Raw genomic sequence first — 12,710 nt, 5'->3', positions numbered from 1 at the left:
AAACGAATCAAGCTCCGATACAAAGCTCCAGTGAGAAGAGGTTCTTTTTTTTCAACACATGCTTCAAAGCTTCGGTGTCACAGTTAACATCACTACCAGCGGGAAAGCCAGAGCCAAGGCCAAGACCCGCTCGTCCCGTACGGGCCTCCAGTTCCCGGTGGGCCGTCTTCACAGGCTGCTGCGCAAAGGCAACTACGGGGAGCACGTCAATTTTAAAACTGTTGTCTTGCTGCACCATATTCAATTAAAATGACTTCTGAAATGGTCGAGTTTGAGTTCAGTCTGCTTATCCTGAAAGAAAAAAACTCCTCCCCCGACTGTGCCCCCACTGTGTGAGCGGGTGTGGACAGACGCATTCATGTGCATTAGAGCTGGGATTTCTGGCTCATTGAAGCCATAGACCTATTTTTGGCGTTTTCAAATGTTTATAATGAATAAAATAACATTTTAGAAGATGCTGGCAGAGCTGTATGCCATAGTATAATAATTAATCATGGATATATCTAGGTTTAGAGCTAGGTTCCTGCTATGTCTCAATAATTATTAACTGGCGGTTTTAATAGGCTAATTTAATATTTTTAATTATTTTGTTTAGTTTAATTTTATATATCTATTTATATACACATAGCCTACTAAAATATAATATAATGTCATATAGAAGCAGACTGTTTTAAAATGAAGACAAGACAGAAAGACAGATAGATAGATAGATGGATGGAGAGAGAATCACAATGATAAGTAATTTATGCCCTGTAATCAATAGAATATTTCCCTTCAACAATGCTAACAGCCTTATTGTGATGCACCTACAAGCCTACAGTAACAGTTGGCCTCTGAGCAGAGATCTGTACTGCCAGCATCAGTGCGGAAAGTGTGTAAGTTACACTTACCTGCACATACTGATATTGTAGGAGCCAATTAGCACCGGATGTACAAATAGGAAGTGATCATGGCCTGGCAGCTGTTGCTGCTTGGAGAGGAAACACGGTTTTGCATGCCGTCGTCACCGCTGCTGCGAGCGGCTGCCGCTGCCACCATAGTAAATGATCTGTGTCCTGTGGTGAAGTTTGTACAGAGGAAAATAAATGGAAATATTTCAAAGTCGCAAACGATCACCTCAGTAACATTATTAAGGTCAATCAGGTGCCAGCGTGTCAACCAAAAATCCGGGTAGAAGCTGCAGGGGCTTCAAGCGTAGGCTTAGCCCTTACAGATATCTTACTTAGATCTTTGACTGTTGCAGAATTGCCGTAACACAGAGACACACCATTTATTCCATCAAAGTTGACATGGTCTTCAGTTACTCTCTGGTGGATATCCCAGAGCCAGATGGCATTATTTTGAAAGACCATGTCAACAATGAGTCTTTTGTGTTGTTGGGAGAACATAGAACTTTTTGCTGCCAGTGATAACAATTTTACAAAAATGTTTTGAAATGTGTTTAGTGACTGAGAATGTGTCTAAGGTTTTGCAAAAATGAGCAGATGGGTTTTGCAAATTGAGCACAGGACCTGAACAGTGCTTAAGTTTTTGCCAAAAAGAGTGATTGATTCAAAAAACGAGTTTAGGCCACTGAGAATTTGGTTCAGAGAATGGGGCTTAGTGCTCTTGCAGCTGTGAAAAACTGTAAATGGAGACTATCCTCCCCTAGAAAACGACCACAGTGGCCCAGTTCTATTTCATCCCTACTGACCGCGAGAGGCGGTGCTTAAAGCACTGGAATGTTCCCTTCGTGCATGCGCAGTTCAAGTATGTATACTAGGGCTGGGCACGTTAACGCGTTAATAACGCACTGCTTCCTTAACGCCGACAAATATTTTCATCAGGCGTTAATGCCCCCCACCCCGCCCCCGCCACACACACACACACACACACACACACACACACACACACACACACACACATTGTGCTCCAGCTGAGCGTCAAAAAAGCACACACAGCTGCGGCACTTTCTGCAGTGAAACACGATCCATTCCTCATTATTTGCCATAATTAACTCGGCCGAATTATCAGAAAAATCATGAGGAAAAGGCTGGTATAAGGCACAAACTGAAATGAGGAGCGCAAATATGACAAAAATGAAAGTGAAACTTAAATTGCGTCTTTTGCCGGCACAGCGTTTCAGCCGCTGGGCAGTCTTCAGGTGCTGAAAACATGCAAAATAAAGTAAATTTCCCTTCAACACACAATATGGCTTAATAAGGCACAATTCGGCTTGACTGAATTTATCCTGCCTCTCTGTCTGTAGGTCAGAAATAGAATGAAGTTTGATGAAGTCTGAAAAATCTTTGGTCTGAAACGTCTGAGCAAGATGGTGGTGCCGGGTGTGGCAGGGGTAGCTGCAGCTCTCCTCACCTACACACTGCTGTCAAATATACTCTTTTACACTGATACCGATCAAATACTTAATGACTGCTATTGTTCCAACCGCTTCTATAAATCGGTATCCTTGGATTTTGTGGGAATCAAAGCTACTAGGCATCCTGGATTCGGAAAGTACATCCTGGCTGCGTATTTCATTCATCCTCATCTAAAAAAACTCCAGCGCGGCAGCGAAACCCGAGGTGAACGCCGCTGGGCCCCGGCTCCCTCGAGATGGCCACTACGACAGTGAGGATGGACTCGATGGCGATGACGACCCTTGGCAGGGTCGTGCCGATGGCTAGCGCTGGCCTAGCAGCTGAGGGGCCGTGTCTAGCAGTGGCTGCGGGGCTCCTTTTGCCAGCGGTGCTGGCGGGGGAGCTAACACCGCCAGGTCCGGGCTCCAACCCCCTCAAGACGGCTGCTGCTATGGAGAGGACTGTTTCAATGACTCCCGACCCTCCTCCACCTACGCCCATATCCGACCAGGGCACCTCACAGACTGCTGCTAAACAGCTAATTAGAGAAGAACCAGAGAACAAAGGTACTGTCTTAAACACATTCAAGTGAAAGGACAACACTAGCAACACAAATAGAAATCCAGTTTATAAAAAACACATAGCACTGAAGATTATTTCTACTTTGCATCAGGCGAAAATAGTTTGGGATCCACATTGTAAAAAAGGGCTTCTTGGTGGTCACCTTAATATCAGGAGCATGGTCCCAAAAATGGAACAAATAGAACACCTATTGAATGAGTCCAACATTGATTTTATGGGTTTTTCTGAAACATGGTTGTCCTGCTCCTCACCCGAAGCTTCTGTTATTATGCCTGGGTGTAGCGAACCCAGCCAGACAATGGTGAAGTGTACTGATGTTTAACAGAAGTATTTATTTCCATGCCGTCAAACCTTCCTTCTGCAAACACCGTAAAAGCTAGACAGAGTAAACAAGCAAACACACACACACAAAACAGTGATGAATATACATAATCCAACATCTTCAACTGCTCAATCAAACACATATTTCGTAGACTCATCTTTAAACATGACAAAATACCTTGTTCCCCATCTAGCCAGGCACTATTAAAGTTTGTCCATCTTCTGGTGATATTAAATCAATGTAGTCTGTCCGTTTTCCTTTTCTTTCCTTGATTCTCCGGAGTTTTGAGACCTTTCCTTTTGATTTAAGCACACGTTTCTATAGCGCTGCACTTCCGGTTCCACTGGAAGTGTCAAAATAAAAGCGCGAACATAAAATGCGCCTTCAAAATAAAAGCATGGAGGGAACGACAAAATGGTCAAACAAAGACATGCAGAAAATAACAAATGATATATTACAGATCCTTTTTTATGAGTCAGTTACACTCCCACCAAATCATGAGTAAATAATGGAACAATATACAACTGACATTATGCGCAAATTATTTCAAATGATCATGACATTTCTTTGAATGAACTTCACAAGAATTACAAAGATTACCACAACAATCACCATAAATCTTGCAAGTCTACAAGTTATGTGAGAAGGAACACTGAATAGTTAAGTTTGATCAGTTTCTAGTAGCAAGACTAACTTCTGGACTGAACGCTCGACTTCAGACATCTTGTGGAGACGCTCTCCTCTTTTGCCAAGGCCCCTGTCACCAAGGCAGACCTTAACTCTCCTTACTAGTCCATCTTTGTCAGCAGTGGCTTCTGACACCCTGCCCAATCTCCACTCATTTCTGTGAGCATCCTCTCCTTTCATCATGACAACATCTCCAACTTGCAGATTCCTTCTCGGTGTATGCCAACGCTGCCTGAGAGAGATGTTGGCAATGTATTCCTTTCGCCATCGACTCCAAAACTGTTCGGCCAGGTATTGGACATGTCGCCACCTCCTTTTACCATAAATGTCCTCTCTGACAAACTGACCGGGAGGGGGCATGGCTTGAATGGTTTTCATCGTCAGAAGATGGTTAGGAGTGAGTGGCTCAAGGCTTTGAGGGTCATTGAGATTGTTTACGGTCAGTGGTCGACTGTTGATGATTGCCATAGCTTCATAGAGGAAGGCCCGCAGCGAAGCATCATTTAGCTTGCCAGAGGAAAGAGCAAGAGTGGATCTTAGCACGCTTCTCACTGTCCTTATTTGTCTTTCCCAAATCCCTCCAACATGGCTTGAATAGGGGGCATTCATGCAAAAATCACACTGTTTCTCCGAAAGGAATGCAGCCAGCCCGTCTGCATCAACTTCTTTAAGTGCTTCCTTGATCTCATTTTTGGCCCCAACAAAATTGGTTCCTTGATCAGATTTGATCTGACGAACAGCACCTCGTATGGCAATGAAACATCGAAGGCCATTGATGAGAGCGTCAGTAGACATGTCGTCCAGCATCTCGATATGAACCGCACGAGAGCTAAGGCATGTGAAGAGAAGACCATATCTCTTGTTCTCCTTTCTTCCTTGCTTCGTGAGAAATGGAATGTGATGCGGATCCTTGTCTGTTGTTGAAATGATGGCACAGCCGAGGGTGCTGATGATGTTGAGATTGTTTATTTCACCCAACGTAATCCCAAAGTGCAGAACAAAACAAGGAGCTCAAAAACTATTTACAATATTTACAAAAAGAATAGGAAGGAAAAAGAAAATTCTTACAAAGATCACTGGCTTTCTGTCACCTCCACTGTAACAATGCAAAAACCAACGCTTGCAGGCTCCCACTCTCTCTCAGTCAGAGGGAAGTCTGACTCTCACACTCTCCCAGGTGGAGATGGGCCTCCTTTTAACACCACAGGCCCCTCCCCTCAGGTAATTAACAAGGGAATCACAGTTTTCTCCCACAAAACATAATAAATCCCCATAATAAATTCATGGTAATTTGTTCAGAAATATACAGAAACAAACAGTCGAACCACTGCATCTCAAAATAGGTCCGAAACAAAAATAAATTATTTTCATGCTGAACTTTGCACCTTTCAGTGACGTCATCATGACGTCACTTCCGGGTTTCCCCATCTGACGGCTATAAACAGGAAGTGAACTCGGCGCTCGGTTTGGCTGTGGGAGGACGTGAATGGGACATGAATACTGGTGAAAAAGTTTGCAGGGTGATAGATTATGGCAGGAGGATGATTTGGCAGCGGTCGAGTGTGCACCCACGACTACTGTGGTGAATAACAATGTCCAACTATACGGAGAACGGAGCAGACAAACGGAGAAAAGACACAGGTGAGTGTAATGTGCGTTTTAATGAGCTCCAGCGCTGCGCCGCGGCCACCGTCAGAGTGACTCCGTCACATGGACCAAAACAGTCCATTCCACAGAAGGTGAAGGGGGGTGATGGTTCCACACGTTCAGGGGGTAGATCAGCCATCCTTTGCTCTTCTGGGGGTTTTCGGTGCCGTCTACAGGTGACGCATTGACGAATGTACGATGCTACTGCCCGGTTGATTCCTGGAATCCAGTAGCCGTGGGACCTGATTTCATTGATGGTAAGGCCTCTTCCTTGATGTTTTACTCCATTGTGGTGATGTGCGATTATCATCTTTGTGATGTGATGATCCTTGGGTATGATAGTGGGGTGCTTAATGGAGCTGGGAAGAGTGGAGTTACACAGCCTTCCTCCCACCCTGAGGATACCGTATTTGTCAAGAAAGGCATCAAGATGGTGCAGTGGGCTCTGAGATGGCAGAATGTCCCCTTTGCTCAACAACTTCAACTCTTCGTGATATACATCCTTTTGAAGGTTTTTGACTATGCAGCGTTCTGCATCTTCTCGTTCTGTTACAGTGGTTTGGTTGTTTGATTTGTTGTTGCTGATGCGCCTTAAAATGCGTGCAACAGCTCGAGTAGCCAGTGACCAGGATGAGAACTTGGACAAGCGATCGACCAGGCTTCCTTGTTTTGTTGCTTTTGTGCTGAGTGTTAGAACATTTCTAACCTCTGGGTCTCCAATTATCAACTCTGGGATTTCATCCGCAGGAAGCGTAATTTCCTTGTTCCACAAGAACTTGGGTCCGGAGAGCCAGGTGGATGACAGGAGCTCATTTGGACTCAGGCCCCTGGAGGCATAGTCTGCAGGATTTTCATTGGTTGGAACATGTCTCCATTGTTGAGGGTTTGAGCTGAGGTGAATCTTCTGAATGCGATTGGCAACAAAGGTGTGGAATCGCCGTGCTTCATTTTTGATGTATCCCAGGACCACCTTCGAGTCAGTCCAGAAAAACTCCTCAGCTACAGCTGTTCCAAATTCTTCCTTCAGCATATTGCTCATCTTGACAGAGACAACTGCGGCTGCCAATTCCAACCTTGGGATAGTTGTGACTTTTGAAGGTGAGACGCGGGATTTCCCTACAACTAATGCACAGTGAACATCTCCGTCTTCATTCTGCAGCCTCAAGTAGGAACACTGACCGTAGCCCTTTAAGCTAGCATCGGAGAAATGATGCAACTCTGTCCTCAAGACTTTGCCAAAACCAACAGGTGAGTAAGTGCGGGGTATGGTGATGTTATCTAATTGGGCTAGATCATTTCTCCACTGATCCCATTTTGGCTGAAGCTCATCAGGGAGAAGATCATCCCAGCCTGTACCTCGCCTGCACATCTCCTGAAGAATGATCTTTGCTTTGAGCAGAACTGGTGCCACAAACCCAAGGGGGTCAAACAAGGAGGCAACTGTTGAAAGTATGCCACGGCGTGTTGCAGGTTGATCTTTGAGGTTGACACAAAACTGGAAATGATCAGAATCAACATTCCATTGTATCCCAAGCGCTCTCTCCACAGGTAGATCATCGAAAGAGAGATCCATATTCTTCCCATTGGTCGCCCGTTCTGAGGGTGGTATGCTCTCAAGGACATCTCTGTCATTTGACACAAACTTGTGCAGTCTTAGACCACCCATGGCACAAAGTTCTTGAGCTTCTCGAGCAAGCTGAATAGCATCTTCAGTGCTTTCAACACTTGTGAGTCCATCGTCGACATAGAAATCTCTCATGATAAACTGTGAGGATTTAGGGTAAATGTAACCCATGTCGCCTGACTGCCCATGAACGCACCACGCACTGATTGGCCCAGGCCACTAGAGGGCACTAAACAAATATGGCCGTGCCGAGCCCACTTCCGGTTTCTCCGGCTGTGACTGTGTTGTTGCGGTGAACCCTCTCTGCCGTGAGAAATTGCCCTCGCTGCGGCAAAACCGAACTAAATGCGCTGAAATCAGAAATCATACCTGCAAATGGTGAGTTACTCCACTCCTCCTCTGTGCCACCGTTTCCAAATATTCCACCTTAAGTAAGCATTTGACTGCAATCAGCACTCGTGGGTAACTCAGCCTTGTCTCCTTATGGTAACAGAGACACGATCCACTCCTGCCTCAAATCCACTTCATTCTGTGCCTTACAAACTACAACATCCGACGGTGAGTCACCAAAACAGTATAATCACTTGAACCCTTCCCATAAAATAGAGGATGGTATCATCTAATGTGTCTAATTTGATTTAATTTCGGCACTTCCGGGTTAGCGCCGGACCGGTTCCGAATGTGTTTTCTTTTTTTATCGAGTCTCTGTACCTGCAGTAACGACACCATACGATGTGATGTGACGGCCGTTTGCCGTTATCTCTTTTTGTTATTTCTTGGGTTGCATTTTTTATTGTAGCCTTAGGCTCAATACAGTGCCATTGATACAGATTGTGAAGATTGATTCTGATTGTGAAGTTAATGTTGTACAACTGATTTATTTATAGATATTGATTTAAATGGCCATTTTATTTATGAAGCAATGATTTGTTACTGGTAACTGAACTTTGATGCTGATTTTGTGTTTTGTTTTGCATCTCCTCTCTCTGGCCTTCATTTTAGGTCAGGTTTTTTTTTTCCTCCTACCAAAAGAACACTGAAAAAGATTCCTCCTTTGGGAGGTGGCGAGCTGCCCGAGCCTGGTAGGACTTCTTTTTTTTCCAATTCGCCTGGATTATAAAAACTGAACTGAACCTTGCGAACAAACTCAGGATCGTATGAACTGAACTAAACTCTGCGAACCAGCCGAAGAATCGCATGAACTGAAATAAACTTTCCAAACCAACCAAAGATTCTATGGACACCTGAACTGTGCCTAAGGTTGAAGGGTTTTTTTTCCTCCCTTTGGGTTTTTTTTTTCCCTCCCCCATCTGTGAATTTTCTGTTGTGTTGGGCCCTTTGTTGTTTATTATTGTTTATGTCTGTCATTGTCAATACATTTTCCAAACTCAATTCCTGTTTCCACTGGTTTTCATTCACATACCGAGCTCCCATAGCGAACCTGGTTTCTTTTGTTAAGTCAGATACACCCCTCCATCGCAATAACTCAGCCCTAACGTTTATTTGCTTTAATTCCCTTGTTACACCCCCTAATAAGCGTTACATAAAGGTCACCATTTTCTTTAGCGAGATGTTTAAGCCCGAAGTTTGCACATCCAGGGGACGAGGCTGCACCAAACAGATGCACCTTCATCCGGAACTCACTTGGAGGTGAATTCAAATCTCCTTTCTTCCACCAAAGAAAGCGCAGGTAATTGCGGTCAGCCTCATCCACGTGAAATTGATGGAACATTTTCTCAATGTCGCACATCAATGCAACAGGATGCTTTCGTAAGCGAATGAGAACTCCACTTAAGTTGTTCAGCATATCAGGCCCTGAAAGGAGGTGATCATTTAAACTGGTTCCTTTGTGTCTGGCAGAACAATCGAAGACGACGCGAAGTTTATCTGGCTTCTTTGCATGATAAACTCCATGATGGGGTATGTACCATCTCTCACCTTCACTCCCACCATCCTTGACCTGTTCTGCATCTCCCTTTTCAATGACTTCTTCCATGAACTTGACATACTGCTCCTTGTACTTTTCATCTCGTTGCAGCTTTCTTTTAAGGTGGCTGAGGCGTATCATCGCTGAGGTTTTGTTGTCAGGTAAGTTGGGCCTACTTTTGAATGGCAGAGGCATTTCGTAGTGGCCATGTTTGTTTTTCTGGATGCCATTTTCCAGCTTGTTGAGAAAAATGATGTCATCCTGTGACACTGTTTTGCTGTCTTCACTGCCATCTTTGAAGTCAGATTCTAGGATGCGAATGGCATCACCAGGAATCACTGTGATTCTGTGGCATAGGTGACTTGTGTTCTGCAAATCACGGCTTTGAGATGAGCGGCCTACTATGCTCCATCCTAAGTCTGTCCGTACAGCATATGGTTCCTCATCTCCTCCCAGGATGACTTGCCTTGGTGCCATGGCTCTGGAGCAGTTGTAGCCTATCAGAAGCCCTACTTCACAGTCCTTTAGTGGTTGGATCTCATCTGCTATTTCTCTGAGATGACTCCATTGCTTGGCTGTATCACAAGTGGGAATGTGAGCACGATTCACAGGTATGCAGTCCTTTGTGTAGGCAACTGGGAGATCAACCTGGATGGCAGAGCTGTATCCTCTCACTTGAAGCCCAGAAACACTCTCACTTGGGAAAACTGTGTTTGTTCCACTCAAAGTTGTCAACTTCAACTTCACTGGATGCTTTTCTGCATTTATGCTTTCACTCACTTCTTGGTCGATGAATGTAGTATCACTTTGAGTGTCCAGGAGAGCATAAACAAGCTTCTCAGAAGTTGGATCATTTTTAGATGACAACCACACTGGTATCACCATTGATGTGTAGGATGAGCTTTCGCCTGCTACACTGAGTGATGTAGCAGCAGCGCCTTGATTTGGCTCCATCCCTGAGGAAGTCCCTTCTCTTTTGTAGTTGTAGTCATGGAGAACTGTAGGGTGTTTTCCTTTACAGTTATCACAGTAGTGACGATGACGACATTCTTTCGCACTATGGCCAGACTTCAAGCATCCATAGCAGAGTTTCTTCTCCTTTATGTAGTTACGTCGCTCCACCAGCGACATCTCCAGGAGCTTAGGACATGAATGAAGCTGGTGCCTGTTATCCTGACAAAGAATGCATGGAGTCTTAACTTTTCTCTGGTCTGACTTTTGGCTTACAGTGTCTGAAGCTGTCTGAGTGGTGAGAACACTTGCCTTGTTTCTCTTGGAGTCTCGAGGATTTCTTTTCTCTGTGTTACAATCTGATGAGCGAAGTGCATGGAGTGACGTGATTGGATTGCATGCAATCTCAGCTTCAGTTGATACGAACATGGCAAAATCCTTGAAACTGGGGAATTCTTGCTTCTCATTCAGGCTTTGTGTGACTTGTCTGTTCCAGCGTGAAGCTGCCCAGTCTGGTAGTTTATAGACAAGTTTCTGGTTCTCCTCACAGTCATCCAATATGTCAAGACCCTTAACATGAGGCATGGCATCTTGACAAGCATTCAGAAAATCAGAGAAGCTTCTGAGCCCTTCCGCATCCTTAGGCTGAATTCTTGGCCAGTTGGTTAACTTCTCTCTGAATGCTCTCTGAATGGTGAATGCCTGGCCAAAGCGACGGTTGAGTTTGTTCCAGGCATCCTGATAAGCTTCATCATCGATTCGGAAGAAGGTACCAACCAGCACCTGACGTGCAGAGCCGCCGACGTATTTCTTTAGATAGAAGAGTTTTTCAGCTGGAGTGACAGCTCTTTGATCAATGAGTGAAGTGAATGCTGCTTTCCATTCTGTGAATCGTATTGGGTCACCGTTGAAGACAAAGGGCTCTGGAATAGGGAGCCTACTCAAAGCAAAGCTGTCTTGAAAGACCTGTGCGAGAGAGGAAATGTCAGTATGAGGAGGTGAGATTGCAGTTATAGGCAGCTTCTTGGCATCCTTGCTCCCTTCATTGGCCATGCAGTCAGCAGCTTCATATTCAATCTCCTTATTGTACACCTTCAACTTGGCTTCAGCTGCTCGTACTTCTTTCTCTGCCTGCAGTCGTTCCAACTCATGCTTTTGTACCTCTAGGTCTTTCCGTTGTTGCTCCTCTAATTCTCTTATCACTTCCCTTTGTTTTTCTTCTGCTATCATCATCTTATATTGAGTTCCTTCACAGTGAGTTCGGCTGCTGCATCTGCACGCTTGGCCACCAAAGATGTGACCGTGGAATTTTGTTCGGACTTGCCATAACTGGTTAGGGAAGCAGAAGAACCATAGACCGATCTTGCATAGTCACGGTGGAGTAGTTCGTGAAGGCATTGTTTTTCTTGTTCTGCATTGAACTCACTTTGATCGTCTATTGCTCGATTGTGAGCAATGATGATGATTTCTTTGGAGACTGATTCACAAGTGTCAACTCGTCTTCTGACATCAGTGGAAGGCGTGGTGAGATCTCTAATTTCAAAATATAAGGACATTATGTCATCCTTAGACTTCTTAAGATCTTCAATGAGAGGCCAGAGCTCACTCTCTTTCATGTATGACTTCAGCTGTTTTCTCGCTTTGCGTACACTGACCTTCCAGTGCTCATACATGGACAGCAGCCTTTTCTCCTTCTTCTTGGCCTCTTCCATACGCAGTTCACGCATCTTTTCTGTAGGGATTCGTGCACGTTCAGAACGCCGAGGATTTGCAGGTGGGTCAGCCAGTTCACCTTGGAGATCACTTTTTTGTGTTGTTTCAGTTTTTTCTTTCAGATGTGACATTTCAGGTGAATCTGCCACTCCAGACTGCTTACCCTGAAAATCTTCAACTTCATGAGGGGCCTGAATCTGCTCCTCTGTTTCTGTGAGATGACCTGACTTTGACATCATTCACTCAGTTTTGAATTATCAAGTCAAAGAAATTTTTTACAGATATAATCAAACCTTATAATGAACACCATGAACACAAATTTTAGAACAATGGCAGAGATGAACTATCACAGTTGCAATAATGTGCAGAAATTCAAATAACAGAGTGTTCAGGTAAGTAAACAGAAGTAAACAGCAAAGACAATTTTCAACTTGAAATGCAGAGTCCAACAATATGCAATTATCCTTAGTTATGATGAATTTTCCATCATGTAAAGGTGTTAAAGTCTCTTTCCTTTAATGTAGATGAACTGATGAATGTTTGAATGTTCACTGGTTGTGAGTTGCTCACCTTATTTGAAGTTCTGAGACAATGTCAGTGAGTGTGACCGTACTTGACCATTGCACCGAGTTAATGAGACCACTGCCCAGGTTGCCAAAGTGAATCATGCACTGATATGCCAGAAAACCTGCTACTCCTGGGATCCGTATTGACAGCATGTGGCGTTGAAGCAGCAGCTCCAGGCGAATAGTGAAGACTCTCCATCATGGCCCGTCGTGGAGGCAGCATGTCCTCAGATCGGTGTGGTCCAAGCTCTTACTGTAGCGAACCCAGCCAGACAATGGTGAAGCGTACTGATGTTTAACAGAAGTATTTATTTCCATGCCGTCAAACCTTCCTTCTGCAAACACCGTAAGA

General features: G+C 44.5%; 1 long non-coding RNA gene across 1 annotated transcript; it reads right to left on the bottom strand.

Moving 5' to 3' along the window:
• Positions 1 to 3,439: 3,439 nt before the first annotated feature.
• On the bottom strand, positions 3,440 to 9,173 carry LOC115389958 (uncharacterized). Its single transcript, XR_003931632.1, has 3 exons — positions 9,162 to 9,173; positions 8,625 to 8,628; positions 3,440 to 3,727 (listed from the first exon to the last, which is right to left on the bottom strand). It is a non-coding gene; the product is annotated as an uncharacterized LOC115389958 (long non-coding RNA).
• Positions 9,174 to 12,710: the final 3,537 nt, after the last annotated feature.

The sequence above is a fragment of the Salarias fasciatus genome, chromosome 6, assembly GCF_902148845.1.
Source record: "Salarias fasciatus chromosome 6, fSalaFa1.1, whole genome shotgun sequence".
In the NCBI taxonomy this organism is placed as follows: domain Eukaryota; kingdom Metazoa; phylum Chordata; class Actinopteri; order Blenniiformes; family Blenniidae; genus Salarias; species Salarias fasciatus.
This window is presented reverse-complemented; position numbering and strand designations above follow the sequence as displayed.